Source organism: Siphateles boraxobius, unplaced genomic scaffold, assembly GCF_051911475.1.
Source record: "Siphateles boraxobius isolate OS27281-9 unplaced genomic scaffold, OSU_SipBor_1 204, whole genome shotgun sequence".
Lineage (NCBI taxonomy): Eukaryota > Metazoa > Chordata > Actinopteri > Cypriniformes > Leuciscidae > Siphateles > Siphateles boraxobius.
Genome location: NW_027508816.1, coordinates 1766041 through 1783950, shown reverse-complemented (window position 1 = coordinate 1783950; position 17910 = coordinate 1766041). Strand labels below are relative to the sequence as shown.

General features: G+C 43.3%; 1 protein-coding gene across 1 annotated transcript in view; it reads right to left on the bottom strand.

Annotated features, from left to right (window-relative positions):
• Positions 1-17910, bottom strand: part of mpc1 (mitochondrial pyruvate carrier 1) — a 320247-nt gene that overhangs the window by 116570 nt on the left and 185767 nt on the right. The gene's annotated exons all lie outside the window — the stretch shown is intronic.

Sequence of the window (17910 nt, the reverse complement as noted above, 5' to 3'; positions counted from 1 at the left end):
GGAAGATGCCTAAAGTCGAAGAAACTCTAGCCGGTTATCTATCTCCTGAGTCGGCATCTTCCCTTAAAACCCCTGCGCTGCCTAGTAAGCCCTGCAGAGATACATCTGCTTTAATAGGCAGGGCTTACATGGCGGCAGGTCGGGCTGGTTCATGTCTGCACTCTATGGCTATCTTGCAGGCATACCAGGCCGATCTCCTGAAAGATTTGGACGAGGGGGAGGGGCCAACTCCTGAAGATATTTCAGAGTTGCGCAAAGCCACAGATTTGTCTCTCCGGGCCACTAAAGAGACGGCCCGCGCTATTGGCCGCTCTATGGCAGCTATGGTGGCCACGCAGAGGCATCTGTGGCGCAATTTATCTGGTCTAAAGGAGCAAGATAAATCTGTTCTGCTGGATGCGCCGCTTTCGCCTTCTGGCCTGTTCGGCGACGCCGTTACATCGGTCGTCGACAGGTTTCAGGAGGTGAAGAAGCAATCTGCGGCGTTCCAGCAGTTCCTCCCCCGAAAATCGAAGTCCAAATCGAGTAGGGTGGGGCAAGAACATCAGCCCCAGCCATCAACCAGCTCCTCACACCGGGCAGAGCAAAGGGAGAGCGTTTCCTCTAGAGCCCCTCCTCCGGGAGCTTGGCAACGGAGGAAACGCTCCCAGCAGAAGTCCCCCAGCCAGAAGGGCGATTTAAGGGATGTCCTTCAGGCTAGGAGGGCTTCAGGAAAGAAGTCCTAGCCAGAGTGGTGTGACCTCTGAGGGCTGTCCCCTCTGTTGTAGAACAACCGAGGTTGTTCTCACAGCGGAGCCCTCTAGGAAACGATGTGAGTTGCCCGCCGTCGGTGACGCTTCGGGCCGCATCATATTCCAGCGAACGCACTGTGGTTCGTTTTTCTCGAAAAATAAAAAACGAGCATCAGTTATGGTCACGAAAACCGTATCGACTACACCCTGCCGGTCTTCAGCTTCAGGGGGTCGAGAAGGGTGCTCGAAAAACACCAGAGGCCAGTCTCGAGAGGCTGGTTCCCTTAGTAGATTTTGTAGAGGCATGGTATCATCTTCCCAACATATCTGCATGGGTCCTGCATATAATAAAGTCACGGTACAGACTGCAGTTCGGGCACCGCCCCCCCAAATTTTCTGTGGTGGTGCAGACTACAGTAGTTCCAGAGCAGGCTCAGGTGATGGAACAAGAAGTGCAATCTCTGCTGCTAAAGGAGGCCATAGAACGTGTTCCTCATTCAGACAGGGAGTCCGGATTTTACAGCCGGTACTTTATAGTTCCAAAGAAGGATGGGGGGTTGAGGCCAATTCTAGATCTCAGGGTTTTGAACCTGTCTCTGATGAAGCTCAGGTTCAAAATGCTTACTATTCCTGTCATCGTGAGTCAAATCAGATCCGAGGACTGGTTTGTCACGATAGATCTAAAAGACGCCTATTTTCACGTATCCATCCTTCCATGTCACAGGAGGTTCCTGAGGTTCGCTTTCGGGGGGCGAAGCTTACCAATATCGGGTTCTTCCGTTCGGCCTAGCACTCTCTCCCCGCACTTTCACCAAATGTATGGATGCAGCACTTGCTCCACTGAGACTTCAGGGCATCCGCATACTGAATTATATCGACGACTGGCTCATTCTGGCCCAGTCTCGAGAAATGGCAGTTCGGCATCGAGATGTCGTCCTTGGCCACATTAAAAAATTGGGGTTGAGACTCAACACAAAGAAGAGTGTGTTAGAACCGTCCCAGTCCACAACGTTTCTAGGCGTTGTGTGGAACTCGACTACGATGCAGGCACGCTTGTCTCCGGCGCGTATCGAGTCCATTCTGGCAATGGTGTCCATGTTAAAGCTAGGCCAGGCCACTAGTGTAAAGCAATTCCAAAGACTGCTGGGCCTCATGGCAGCGGCATCCAACATTATGCCTTTGGGCCTTCTACACATGAGGCCCCTTCAGTGGTGGCTGAAAGCCAAGGGGTTTTCCCCCAAGGGGAATCCATTTCGCATGATCAGAGTAACGCGCAGATGCCTTCGTTCTCTAATAATATGGAAGAAACCTTGGTTCCTGTCCCAAGAGCCAGTGTTAGGAGCGTCATGTCGCCGGAAAACCGTTTCGACAGACGCCTCCCTCACTGGCTGGGGCGCGGTCATGGACGGCCGCTTTGCCAGGGGTCTGTGGCAGGACCATCATCATTCTTGGCACATAAATTGTCTAGAGATGTTGGCTGTGTTCAGGGCTCTGAGGAGCTTCCTTCCAGACATCAAGGGTTACCATGTCCTAGTACGATCGGACAATACATCAGTGGTAGCTTATCTAAACCGACAAGGGGGACTCAGATCGCGTCCTCTGTGCAGACTGGCGCATCAGGTTATTCTCTGGTCCCAAGGGAAAATACTGTCTATCAGAGCTATGTATATTCCGGGGGTTCAGAATCAGGGAGCAGACATCCTGTCGAGGCAGGGGCTGAGGCCCGGGGAATGGAGACTTCATCCAGATGTGGTGAAGTTGATATGGGAGAGGTTTGGGCCCATGGAAGTGGATTTATTCGCGTCTCGAGAGACGTCCCACTGCCCACTTTGGTTCTCCCTCTCACATCCAGCCCCACTGGGGTTGGATGCCATGGTACAGGCCTGGCCGAGGTTTCGCCTGTACGCATTTCCCCCGATCGCTCTGCTTCCGGCAGTCCTGGAGAGGGTCCGTCAGGAGGGCATCAGTCTACTTCTGGTTGCCCCAATGTGGCCGACCCGAGTATGGTTTTCAAATATAATTTTGCCCCCTGATAGCTCAGCCATGGCAGATTCCTCTGAGGAGGGATCTATTGTCTCAGGTGGAGGGCACAATCTTCCACCCTCAACCAGAGCAGTGGAAACTGTGGGCCTGGCCTCTGAGGGGGTTCAGTACCTAAACGCTGGTCTATCAGCCGGGGTGGTTGAAACCATACTTAGCTCTAGGGCTCTGTCTACTAGGAGATTATATGGCCTCAAGTGGAATGTTTTCGTTACTTGGTGTAGAGAACATAATTTAGACCCAGTTAACTGCCCGGTGGCTTCAGTTCTTCAGATCGTTTCTCTGCGGGTCTCTCCCCTTCCACGCTTAAGGTGTACGTGGCTGCCATTGCGGCTTTCCATGTGCCATTAAGTGATGGGCCTCTGGGGAGGCACCAGCTGGTCATTCGTTTTCTCCGTGGTACTTGGAGGATGAGACCGACAACCAGGTCCAGGGTTCCGGCCTGGGACCTGGCAGTGGTTCTGGAAGGGTTATCCCTGGCCCCCTTCGAACCTCTTCAGTCGGCTTCGCCTAAAGATCTTACCTACAAATTGGTCTTTCTCTTAGCCATCACCTCTCTTAAGAGGGTGGGAGATCTCCAAGCCCTGGCAGTGACACCAGCTTGCTTGGGGTTTGCCCCTGGCAAGGTTAAGGCCTTTTTGCACCCGAGACCGGGCTATGTGCCTAAAGTGCCTGCTAATACGGCTAGGTCTACGACCCTTCAGGCTTTCCATCCTCCACCTCATGTGTCGGCAGAAGAAGAGAAGCTTCATTTGCTCTGCCCCGTCAGAGCTTTGAGTATTTATCTCGAGAGGTCCTCTTCTTGGAGGAGGTCGGACCAACTGTTAGTGTGTTTCGGGTCACCTAGGAGAGGTCTCCCGGCATCCAAGCAAACCATTAGTAATTGGATTGTGCAGGCTATTACCTTGGCTTATGAGGTGCGCAATTTGCCTTCACCTCTGGCCATAAGGGCTCATTCTACTAGAGGCATGGCGTCCTCTAGGGCCCTCCTCTCGGGAGTTCCCCTCCAGGAGATCTGTGAGGCAGCCGGTTGGGCTACCCCACACACTTTTATTAGGTTCTATAGTCTACACCTCCCCAGTACGCCTGGCGCACATGTGCTCTCGCCCTGCTGAGTGCCTGAATCAGTTTCACTCCTGGGCAGGCCTGTCTTCGGTGCATGGCCTAGTGGGCATTCGTTCCCCAAAGAGTCGATTCTCGACGCAGTGTTGAGTTGCCTCGAAAGGGAACGTCTCGGGTTATGACTATAACCCTTGTTCCCTGAGAAGGGAACGAGACACTGCGTCGTCCTGCCACGCCCCTCGAGGCCTTAGAGCGTCTTGCTTCATCGCTAGGCTAGTGTGTGTGTGTGCCGGCGTCGCTTTTATGCATCCGGTTATGCCGTCACATGTTACGTCATGACGCAACACCAATCAGGATTGGAATAGTTTCATTCATACTTCAGAAGCGCACGCTGAGGGAGCGTACCCAAAGAGTCGATTCTCGACGCAGTGTCTCGTTCCCTTCTCAGGGAACAAGGGTTATAGTCATAACCCGAGACGTTCTTTCGACATAGCTGGAGCACGGAGACACCGTCGTGATCTTGCGGAGCGGGTATCCCCTCGGGGAGAACCCCTTGGTCCTGAGCCACCACTGCAGTGGTCTCATGTACAGCAGGCCTCAAGGTATAACATTGGACGCTGCTGCCATCAGACCCAGAATCCTCTGATATTCTTTTACAGTGAGTGACTGGCCTACTTTGCCTGTTTGATGGCTAAGAGAATCGAAGCTATACGAGCAGGAGACAGACGTGCCTGCATCGTCGTCGTATCCCAAACCACGCCCAGAAAAGTGGTCCTCTGTACTGGAGAAAGCACACTCTGCTTGGCGTTGAGCCTCAACCCCAACTTTTTGATATGGGCGATGAAATATCGGCTGTAATAACCCAACTCTCCTCTGGGAGGAAGAAATCGTTCTATAGCCTCCTTCAGCAGGAGAGTTTTCACCTCCTGCTCCATAACCAGAGCCTGCTCGGGGCCCACCACTGTGGGCAGAACCCCTCTGAAGCGAGGCGGGCGTGATCTGAATTGAATCGCGTACCCCTTCTCGATAGTCTGCAGGACCCAATGAGATACATTTGGAAGGCTTTTCCACTCTGCCAAAAATTCTACTAAGGGTACCAGTCTCTCGAGACTGGCCTCTGGAATATTTTGAGTGGCAGACACAGTGCCCTGTAACGGCGCACCGGCAGGGAACAACTGGTCTGACCACTCTAATCCGCTCCTCAGAGCAGGCGAGCGTCCCTCGGGAAAGCGCTCGCTGGGACCGTCTACGCCCCGGCACGCAGGCGGGGATGGCAGAACGGGCCCCTGAGGGCACCGAGAGAGAACGGGCGCTGTGTACTGCGGCGAACACCTTTCTCTCTTGGTGGGGACCACCCTCGGTACCCTGACGTTTCTGGCGTCAGGGCTTCTTCTTCGACGAAGCCTTCCTGGCGACAATAACCGTTCTCAGATCGGCCTTGCCCCTGGAAGACCTCGTATGAGAGCGCCGCGCCTCGGCCCAGTCTTGCTGGGGAGGAGCACGAGACGCGACACTCCTTTTCTGTTGCGCCCGGTGTGAGGAGCTACTCGACGGCCGGGGCTGCTCCCGCCCAGCAGCCCCGGAGACATGAACACGGAGGGGGAGAAATTTCTGGAGCGCCGCCGCCTGCTTTTTCTCTTCCTGAAACCTCTCGATGACCGAATTCACTGAGACACCGAAGAGGCCAGCAGTTGAAAGCGGGGCATCCAGGAGAAAAGATTTTTCCTTTTCTTTCATGTTGGATAAATTCAATCATAAGTGTCTCTCCGTTGCCACCATGGCTGCCATAGAACGGCCCACTGATTTGTCCGTCTCCTTGTTGGCACGGAGAGATAGATCTGCTGCCTGACGTAATTCTCGAATTACGTCAGCACTAATTTCATCCCCCTCACTCATATCTTTTAATAGGTCTGCTTGATATGCTTGTAATATCGACATAGTATGTAAGCACGCTGCCGCTTGACCTGCCGCCGAGTAAGCTTTGCCCACCAAAGCCGAGGTATTTCTTAATGGCTTTGTGGGCAATGCCGGTGTCTTAAATGACGATGCCGTATCTGGAGATAGATGGCTCGCTAGCGTTTCAGAACCATAATTCTTAGCCCCAGAAATATTTGAATAAACAGATGTTTGCTGGCTAAATATTCTGGATGACACTGGTCTTTTCCGTGACCTCGACACCTCGGTGTGGAGGTCAGAAAAGAATGGAAGACACCGGCGTGGAGGTGCAGCACGAGACGGCAGAAATCTTTCATCTAGTTTACTTTTTGAGCAGGTTCCTGTCTATCAGCTGGCCACTCGATGCTTAATTTTTCTACAGCACGAGTGAGCACCTCCATAAGCTCCTCACTAGCAGGAGACTGAAGTGACGAGTCCCCAGTCTCTGCTGTATCAATACTTTCAACATCCAGATCCTCAGAACTGGATAATTGAAGTGATGGTGCCTCAGCCTGGGGGGAAGAAACCGCAGCGCGTGCTTCCACACCCGGATCTAAGGCACTGGATCTACCAGGTAAAGGCTGAGATAAGGCAGAGCCCGTCTCAATCCCCGCTGATAGATCCATTTGCGATCCCCACGATTGAAGCCTCCGCTGTGCCTCGGCAGCAGCGGGACCCGAACCGCGGGAAGCGAGCACCGAACCACTCTCCCCGAAGAGGGCTCGGCGGGAGCGGAGCGTTTTCATTGACATACGCTCGCAATGCTCGCAACCAGCTCCCTCGAGAGCTGACTGGGCATGCTGCACTCCCATACAAACAACACACAGATCGTGAGTGTCCCCACCCGAGATATAACGTGGGCAGGGATGAACACACTTTCTGAACTGCTGTTCGCTCGCCATATTATATATATATATATATATTGTCGCTTTATAGTTTTTTTATATGTGAAAAACTCCTGCCTAGCAATTTCGAAGAACAGACCAAATCACTTTGAGACACAGACTGATATATTCACACACAGAGCGCTTGCTGAAGACTCAGAAGCTGACGCGCTTGTGTTTTGGGGTGCTTATATAGTTTCCTGGTCGATGACGTCACCCGCCTATGACGTTCCGTCTCGCCATTGGACTGATTTCATACGTGCTTCATGACGCACTCACGCAGGGGCGTTCCCAAAGCGTTGTCACGCAGCTCGAGTTCCCTGATAGGGAACTGATGAAAACTTTGCATATTTAAAAATATATTTTTACTAAGCTTTGTGTAATAGCCTAATCATTAACTTGTAATAATACTGTTAATCAATTGCAACTGGTTGCCGATTTCTTTTATTTCCCAAATGAAAAACAATTTAATTTCCCTTATAATTTCACATGGGACTTGAGCAACAGCGGCCAGACATGGAAGTTCATGAACAACATGTTATCCTGCTTGATGAGATCATATGTCTGTCAAAATTCAGGAAATTAAAAGCGTCATAAGGTCTTCATAAATGGATGTTTACCACATATAATTAGCTTGTAAATAACTGGGTCCATCAGTTTTAAACAAACTGGCATAATGCAAAGACTAAAGACAGTTGATAGATGATGAAAGATGTCTTTCCTTCCACTGAACTGTCACATCCACACACACTTTACATCAGATCGCCACCAGAGGTCACCGTTGACCCACTACTGACCCTGGCATGCAGAAACCATCTATTAAAACAAATCAAAACATGCTAATTCTATACAGTTTAAAATATTTTTAACAAGATGTAGAAAAACCCATATTGTTTAATAAAGTCATTAAACTTTATTGAGTGTATACAAGAGCCAGAAGAGTGTGAGCTGTGTGTGTGTATGCTTGTATTTGAAAGTTGTGAATGAGAGACTGGGTAAAATACACTCCTTAACCACTGTAAAGTTTAAGCCATTGTAAATATATATATTTAAACCAAATTCAGCCAAATTCAAATACTTTCACGTTTCATGCTTTTTGCACCTCACATGCTTGAGTGTGTAAATGAATGTTTTTCGTTGCAGAAGTTTGTGTGATCAGATCCACACCTGCGCTCCACAGCACACGTTCATTTCTCTACACTCGTTTAAACACTTCACAATCCTGTCATCCTGCTGTCAGTTTTACTGATCCTCTGAATGAAACCCGTTTATAAACGTTTCAGTGCTATTTTGTAAAAAGGCTTTTCTTTTTGCCAAAAACAGCTTAATGTCCAGCAGTTTTTATATTTCATATTGTCACCTACTTCAGTGCAGAACTTGATGTTATTTATTATGAACAAGATTACAAATAATACACTGTAAACCTGAACAGTGACATTAACCAAATGAAATAGGTTTATTTCACTCAAGTATTACTGAAAGTTCATTGTACTTAATAAAAAAAGTTAAGTGAACTCAATTACTCATTATATTTAGCCGAACTCAAACCGAACAAGTGCGGCAGGGATCTAGTTCCCAGCATGCTTTGTGTCAGACTGCATAAGGAGAATCAATGTTGAAATTAATTTAGAGTTATTTGTGTTTACTATATGAAGAGATGTGTTAGTGTTTAATATTCTCTTATGTTGTATATTATAATGTGTCAGTGTCATTGTTTTGTCTCAAGATTCAAACCAGTAATGTTTTTCTAAGGCATGTTTATTAAAGGCACACTATGTAGAAATTGTGTTTTTGTCAAACAGCGAATACTTGCACTGTCATAAAATAAGAGTTTTACTTACTATTCCATCAACAAGATCGCCAGGTAAGCATCACAGTTGCATCCAGTGCTGCTTTATAGCTCGTGCCAACGAGTGAAAGCCCGGCTGAGTGGGAATCTTGTCCGGGTCCTCACGCTGTCAGATTCTCTTTTTCCTTTCCGGAAAGTCTCTTTTTTTGCTTTTTCCATCGTCGAGTATCACGTCTGAAATGCGCACAAGTGTCTTCGTGCTTCATATGTTGTTGTTGATGTGTGTGACGTCGTTGCCGCAAAGCATGTCGTGATTCTCACGAGATTTGTCGGGAGCGCTCCTCTAAAACTTGCATTGCAAGATGATTCGCCCTACTATGAGTTTGTTTACCACCAAAATGACTTTGAAGCTGTTATATTAATAAGGTACAATTCTTGCATAGTGTGCCGTTAAAGCTACTTAAATATCTTGAACTAAGGCTTAATCCGGGCTTAATCTAAACCCTGTCTGTGAAACCAGGCCTTGGTTTTTTAAAGAACTGAAGACCACAATATCAGGAACCAATGCAGGGATGTAGTTCTATAGGAGTCACGAAGACCTTTTTATTTCAAATCTTCTTAGCTTGACTTCCTTCGTCAAAGTCGTTAAAGTGAGTGATTGGACTTTAGCCGCAAGAAAGTTCAACAAAGCTTTGATTATAATAAACATCTTTTTTTTAATCATAAAACCCCTAGACAGAGAATATGTATTTTACCAACGCATTATTTTGTACATGATTCTATTACAATATTGACTTTACATTTTTAACTTTCATAATGGAAATCATTTATAAAACTTTTTTTTTTGCTCAACAAACCAGCTTTATACAAGGCGTCCTTTGGGACACTCATAATTTTTCCTCATATTTGAGCACTACTTACGTAAGTTACCATGTTAAACAAACCACAGAGGCCTACAGATGAAGCCTCCTCCTGAATAAAGCCGCATGCCTGCAATAATATTTATCCTCGTCTCAGGGACCAAACCCTGCAGCTCCCAAGCAAATCTCTGCTGCTTCATTAGTTCTGAGCACAACACCAGCACAGAAAGATATGAGGAGACGTCAAATAATCCACGTGAAGCAAACCTTGCCGTGTGCAGGTGCATGTGTAAATAAACATGCATGTTGTGAATAATTGACCAGTTTTTTCCAAAATGTAGCAAAAGCATTCTACAAAAATAATATATTAATAGTATAAAATAATAATATTTTGATGTTTTTTTTAAATGACAAATGAAATGAAATATTGTTTTGTTGTTCATAAATTCCAGTAGTGATATTGTACAATCAGGATGTTGTCATGTTGCCAGTGTCTCAATGTGTCCTTACCAGTAGAGGTGTGCAAAATTAACAAAAAATGCTATCTCGATATTTTCTGGGATTTTATCGATAACAAAAATTAGACGATATTTTGCTGAGTGCTTTATTGTGTTGGTATGGTTTAGGACTGCCGTGGACACCTGACTCGTTTTTGATGTTCTTCATATTATATATGGTGGTCAGTTTGCAGATTGATTTTTAACTTTTATGGATTTTTTCACTTAATAAAGCCATTTTTTTAACCTAATTAAATGCATGCATCATTTTGTGGCCAAATTCTTACACTAAATCAAAGCGTGCGTGTGTGTGTGTGTGTGCGCGTGCGTGCGTGTGTGCGCGTGCGTGTGTGTGTGTGTTTTATTTTGTTTGTTATAATACATGTTTGCTGTATCTGGATCCCACTCTCGTTCCTCTGAAACAGCCACCGTTACACAACACCAGACCAAGACCATGAGAAACACTTGGGCATATACACACTCAAGATTAGATTGCTGAACAACACACACCTGGGAACAATCATGATCTAATCAACAAGAAAAAAAACAAAGGACTACAAAACATGGCAAGTCAGGTAAAAGTCCACACAAGACAGGAATCATGACACAAATGAAATCAGTATCAACAAAATTCAACTTTGCAATGCAGAGGAAACACAGAAGCTGCATCTGAAGTGGCGTTTAGATGCGTTTACACAGACTGTTTAATGCAGCTCAGAGGGACATGAATGCATTTAACCAGCAGTTACAAATACAAAAATCATGTTATGATGTTTTAAACATAAAACGGTGAATATAGATATTAGAAATGATTTAAAAAATGAAAAGATACCTTATTTGTTAAATTAAAACTGACAGTAGGTGTCAGCAAGTCACTGTTAATGAGCGAGTCATTGAATCATTCATTCAACTGATTCGTTTATTCAGTAATGAAACACCACCTTGTGTTGCTCTGTGACATGTGGCTTTGTTTGGAGCTATTTTTGTTGCCGAAATTGAGCAAAAATAGGCTAAAATGTAAGTCACTTAATATTAACTTCTTGTTTATTGAACTGTTGTATAAAATCAATATCACATTTGTAATCGTGCTGATATTTGGAGGAAAAAACGTCACTCTTCGTGTGATATTGATTAACAAGGCCTATATTTAAATGTTATAAGTATAAAAGACATGCAAATAATTTTTTCCCATTATCTTGAATATTGATTATAAATGCATTATAATAAACTAAATCATCCAGTGAAAGTGTGCACTAGTGCAAGCACACTAGTCTTACCTTACTAGACTACATCACATAGTATATGCGTGCTATGTGTGTTTCTGTAAAGTGAGGGACATACTCGATAATGTCAGATCATTAAAACAACAATCCCGATATTATCGTAGTCGATATATATCGCACACCCCTACTTGCCAGTGCCCGTATTTGTGTACACAACACACTGATTCAGGAGCTAAGGAGATGATTGAGACGCACCCATAATTAGCCACACCACAAAAACTCAAAGCATGACTTTCAGGCATCGTATTGACAAAATGCATCATGTCAGATGTGAGCTTCTATTTGTTACAACACGCTGCAAAGGTAATGAATGCTTCCAGAAATGTTGAGAAGGAGAGAAGTAAAGCAGAGAAGTGTTGGATAGCCAGATAAATGACAGCGGAGGTCAAGGGTTTATCCCCACAGCGGAGGCTGTCTGTGCTCAAAGGAAACGGTGAGTTTTGCACATTAAATCCAGAGAATTGCAGAAGTTAGGCTGCAGGCAAGTGTTAAAACAAGGGACATACTGTGAGCGTGTCGTCCACGCAGGGAATCGGGTTACTGATGGGTGGGGGTGCCTGAAATCATAGACCTTTCCAGCTTTAAGCCTAGAGGGGTGAAAGGATTTAAAGAGAGTATTTTTGCCTTTGCCTTAAAATTTCCCAAACCCCTTTGTCGTACCTGACAATCTTGAAAACAGACATTTTGGATTGCCAATGGCTGTAATACATCCTAATGTATTACAGTAATTTGTGTCACTGCCATGGGTTATTTAACTTTGAGATGATGACTGACAACTAAGAGATGATAGGAAATAGCTCTGCCTCATTACGAGCAAAAATAACTACCGTCATTACCAGGAAAACACTTTCACCTCCATTTTACCCCGCCAACTCTTACACAAGATTATTTTGACTCTTCAAAATTAAGACTGGCCACCAATGCATTATTCCACTTTCACCAACGTGTATTCCTAGAAATCATCACATTTTTGCCTGCACACAAGTGCCACCATGCAAGATGAACATGCAGTGCCCACTGAGCCAATGTCCCCTAATTTTTGAAAACATCTATTCCTTACCCAGAATCACACATTTTAGTCTGATACAGTTTTGTTTACATCCTAACACACATCAGACTACATCTATAAGATTAGACTGCATGAGGATCAGTAATTTTGTGCCCCACACACTCAGCAAAACCTGGACATATAGAACATTTGCACAGTCAGTGCATTCCTTATCAAAGAAGCCACCCAGATCATCATACAGATCCACTCTCCTCTCATGGAGACTGATGTCTCCAAAGTCCTTCATACAACCTGTCCTTTAAATACTCCATCCCATCTTCTACAGCACGCTTACCTGTTCTCACCCCATCATCAACACATCTCTTACATCTGACAATATTTCCATCACATTTATTTAGGCATTTAAGCTCCTTTATTTAATTTCAAATTAACTTAAAAAAACGTAATCTATTAAAAAAAAATAATAGCTTACAAAAAATGGACGTTTCACAAAGACTGCCCTGCTGTCGGCCACTGAAATTCTGCAGCGGTGTGCCTCAAGGTTCAATGCTTGGTCATTTTCTGTTCTTGATATGCACACCCTCAATGGGCGTAACAGGCACACAACTTCTTCTATTACTGCTACGTACCTCTTGCCTGTCATTTCATTTACTCAACTTTACCACACTTGCAAAAGATCAGGATGTTATAAAGCATGAATCATGCAGATTCATGCTTTTAAGCATCGGGACAATCCGACTTGTCCAAGTCTACTGTACACCTAGTCCAAACGCTCGTCGATTTGAGAAAAGATTTCTGCAATGCTCTGTTGGCTGACCTTCACGCTACCATATAACTGAGACTCTGCAGATGATCCAGAATGTGACAGTGGTATTCTACCTGCTGATTTTTTTTTTACATTCTACTTACATTTAAAAATAAAGTCCTGTATGTCAACACATCTGTAACTAAATTTGAATTAAACGTCTGTAATTAAATCCATAAATACACTTTTGAACCTATCTCTTCCCCTTAACAAGTGGTTTTTAGTCCTGGTCCTGGGGACAGCACATTTTGTAGGTCTCTCTTTTCCGACTCGCTACATATTCATCTAAACATTGCTCACACCAGTGTGAATGGCGCCGGGATGTTCTTTAACAGTATATCACTGCAAAGGTATTTCACAACGTAAGGCCCCGATATACATTTGTAATCAAAATTATTCAACTCCCATTGCAAATCCGGTTTATTGGCAAAATATACAGACTTTCAGCTGTTTGCAATGAACAAATCAAATAAAAGTAAAATAAATAGCTTAACACAACAAATGTTTCAAGTGGTTTCCCCAAAATCAACTGAAAATCCAACTTTTATTGACTTCTGCAGCCTCAAAATTAATCAACCCCGTGAATAGAATCCCTTACAACAGCACAAATCTGCAAGACAGGAGTTGTCTCACTAATCAAGGGCTTCATTAGTTCCACTAGGTGTACTTGAGCTAGAACACATGAAATATCGGTACTGGTGAGGTTTGTTGAGTGTCACATTTGACTGCAAGTTAGATATATGACTAAGTCAAAAGAATGGTCCAAAAAGTTAAGAGAAGATATCATCACCCTTCACAAACAAGGAACAGCTTACAAAAAGATAGCGAAGGCACTAAATGTTCCTAAAGACATAGTTGAAAGCATAGTTTGCAAGTTCAAAGTTAAAGGAACAGTGGTTACAGTACCTGGACGGGCAGAAAAAGGAAGATATCAACGGCTGAAACCAGATTTCTGAGATGGCAGGTTCAGAAAAACCCTTGAGTGACTGAAAAAGACCTGCAGCAAGACTTGGTGGCCACAGGCACTGAGGTTTCAGCAGCACAGTAAGAGCTCGTACTAAACGCATCAGAACTCCAAGACAAACACCACTACTGACCCAAAAGCACAAGCTCAAAATCATATAAATAAACCACAGAAGTTTTGGGATTCTGTTCTGTGGAGCGATGAAATGAACTTTTCGGCCCTCTAGATCAGCGGCATGTCTGGAGGAAGAAGAATGAAGCATAAGCTGTAATGAACTCTGTCTACAGTTCAGCATGTGGAGCTTGTGATGCTCTGCGGCTGATTTATATCCTCCGGCACTGGAAACCTGCAGCATGTGGAAGGAGAGATGGATTCACTGAAGTATCAGGAAAACCTTGGAGAAAACGTTGTGCCATCAGTGAGGAAGCTGACGCTTAGATCTTCCAACAGGACAATGATCCCAAGCATACCTCAAATTCCACCAAAGCTTGGTTGAAGAAGAAGTCCTGGAAGATTCTACAGTGACCATCACAGTCACATGACTTGAACCCCATAGAAAATCTCTGGTGGTATTTGAAGAAGGTGGTTGAGGCACGCAAACCCAAGTATATTACTGAACTGGAGGCCATTGCTCATGAGGAATGGGCCAAGATTCCTCAGAAATGCTGGCAGAAGATGTTTGATTTGTTCATTGCAAACAACTGAAAGTCTTTACATTTTGTCAAAAAACCTGATTTGCAATGGGGGTTGAATAATTTCGATTACATAATAGCAGCAAAAGTTAAAATGTTTTGCAATACAACACGAACAGTACATCGAATCAAACTTTTTTTTTTAAACATGAATACATTATTAGAGACAAATAATATAAAGTGGAACCATTTCAAGCAGAAAACACTTGTACTGGCAAACAAGTCAATGAATGGACCAGAACTTCTCTTCAACTGCAAACCTCAACCTTCCCTCATCTGTAGCCCCTACTACAAGGAAGATCATTGTCCCTATATGCGAGAAGAGCAGAACACTCCTCAATCTTCTGGTGCATACTTAAGACAAAATCATATCCATTATATTAATTTTCTATAATTTTGTTGATATACTGTAGCATCACTAGCTAACTACCATGCAATGACAAACAGTGTCTCTGACTTCCTCCTTATATCCTAACAATAGTGCAGTCTGCTTTAGTGCAAGTTTTTGCAGACTGTTTAAAGGTCTCTGACAGGACTGCAATTTGTGGCAGTCCTCTCTGGAATGCTGTGACATACAAAAGCCTCTTTAACTGCTGTCGCTGTGACCTCAGACGATGTGACACCACCTCAATTCGAGAAATATCTGCACTGAGTGGGATTTATTTGAAGAATAAAAGAAGCCTCTCAAGAAGCCTCATAGTTGCCTTGGATGTGCTTACATTGAAGTAAGCAAACACAGCTTCATTAAGTGGGGTGCTTCGAATCACTGAGATGTGTCCTGTCTTGGGATTACAAAGTCTGGCCACTAGGCTAGTCACTGAGTTCTGGTGCAGCGTTTGAAGTGGCCTTCACGAATGTTGCCAAGGATTTCTTTCTGTATATGGCTTCACTAGTCTGGATCCTTTTAATCTTCTAATACTCTCTGTGCTTAGCTTTTAAACGTGTTTCCCTTACTTGTGTAACAACACAATGGCATCAACTGAGTGCTGACCCTGGCCTGTCACAGACTGTTGACCACTGCACTGCTGACGTTTAGTACCACACTGTGCACTTCTCTGGTTGGAAAAGGCTTAGATACGTTAAAATGTGGATCTAGGAGTCCAACTAATTGAAGCCATGCCGAAGAGCTGTAACCAAACCTTTCTGTTTCCTTTGAAAAGTCTTTCTGAGTTTGCTTTAGGGTCAAACGTTGCATACTGTCATTTATGAGCACAATGTTGCTTTCAGATTGCATTAATGGCCTCTTTATCTTTAGGCTGGTTACAACTCTTTATTATTACCTCTTTTATCAACACTGAACATTGCCTTACTTTGGTTCACTGTGAGAAATGCAAATACCTCTGTACTATTTTGTGTTAAACAAAAAAAATGGCCAAGTTTGAAAACCGACACATTCCATGTTTTTGTTGCCTTACTTTCTTGATTGTTATCTATTGATGATGATGGTGCTGTACTCATAACTGTTCAGTGCCTGAATATGGTGTTCATCATTCTTATTTGACAGTGAAATTGTTAGCATTGTCTTCATACACCGCTTGGAATGTGGGCTGCCTTTTGGCTTATTTTCCTGCTCAAAGCCTGTTATGCAGTGGGATACGGTTGCCTTGTGTGAGAGGACTGTTTGCAGAACCTTAGAAAAACAGGGTGCGGGGAATAATAACAAGGCTGTATCCTCCTGTTTCAGAGCGTGGGCCTTTATTTCTATCACAGAATGAAAATATTGAACATTTCTTTGACGTGCTAAATTATGGCCACTCTGGCCAATTAAAAAAATGTAAAACCTGTCCCTCGAATTAGCAGATTGTGTTGACAGTATTTTCCCTTTTGAGAGTGGAAGAGAGATGTGGGAATGTAAATGTGTGTGTGAGCGCGAGCGCGAGACAGGCATGTAGGAGGCATTAACAGGTTACTCTATCAACATGATGGGACACGACCAGCCTCAAAAGAGCTGAATCCCATTGAAATACTGCACCCGAGTGTCCATGTACTCCAGTGAGACGAGATTCAGCAGAAGAGACTGACTTACAGGAAAATACAGGGAAATACAGGGCCATCGCCATTGGGCTGCTTCAGGAAAAAAAACATTTTAATTTAATTTAATGTAATAATGAAAAATTATTTGTTACCATTGTTGTGTTTTGCATGCTGAAAGTTTAAGTCTGTGTGTGACAGAAGCATGGTCATTTGTAAGAGATAGTTACATATATAGAGGGATTGGTGTTTATGACGTAAAGTTAGAAATACATTTTTAAAAGATCATTAATTTGACATGAAATATGTAAATAATACGTATCACTTTCCTTACTTTGAAACCAAATTGCATTGCTGCATCAATAGGAAGAGAATTACAATAATATCAATGAAGTTCAAAGTGCACAACCAAAAGGGAACAATGCAAAAACATTTTAGGAAAATTGAAGGAAAACTTTAAACTTTAAAGTTGGGAAACGAGTGAATGCAACTAGAGAAAAATAACAGAAGTGCAGCAAATGAGTGAGTCTATTAAGAATTGCCCCGCCTCAAAAACAATTTATTGTTTATTTTTTTGCTTGACAAAATGGCACTCAAACCAATCAATTAATCTTAACTTCGTTTTTTGTATGTTTACAAAAATGTGTTTTCTGAATATACTATGTGGGCATAGTATGTGAATAGTACATTAAAAGAGTTTTACGATTAAGTTACAACATTAAGTTAACTTAACTAAAAACTGTTAGTTTGAATCACTGTTAGATTTTACTGTGTGGTTTTACCATAATAATCAGGCTTGTGCACAATTCAGAATTGAATTGAGAATGACTCCAATTCTTGAATTTGAATTGAATTTGAATTGATGTCAACAACAGGATCTAGAATTACAATTTGAATTTGAATTAAAGGAAGCAGAATTGCAATTCAATAGAAATTCAAAGGAATTCATATACATATTTTAAATGAAGTGTTTAACAATGAAGCTGTACAGTATATGTCAGATATGATTGCATTACATATTCTATAAATTATATTAGTTTGGTTACATTAACAGGAAATGTTTTCCCCCAGCAATGAATGTTAAAAGCTCTAGTCACAGAACAAAATATTAAGTTTGATTTATTGTAATTGTAATTTTGTGGAACATGACGGAACATGACTCCATTTCCCACAATTACTTTAATAAATCTTAAAAAAGAAAAAACAATTTGAGGTGGACATTAGTTATATATATATATATATATATATATATATATATATATATATATATATATATATATATATAGAACAAAATGTATGCAGGGTTGAGGAGTGACTAGTTATGTGTAATGAAATTATGTTATTAAATTACAAAATGAATGTAATTGTATTTAGTTGTATTACTGAGG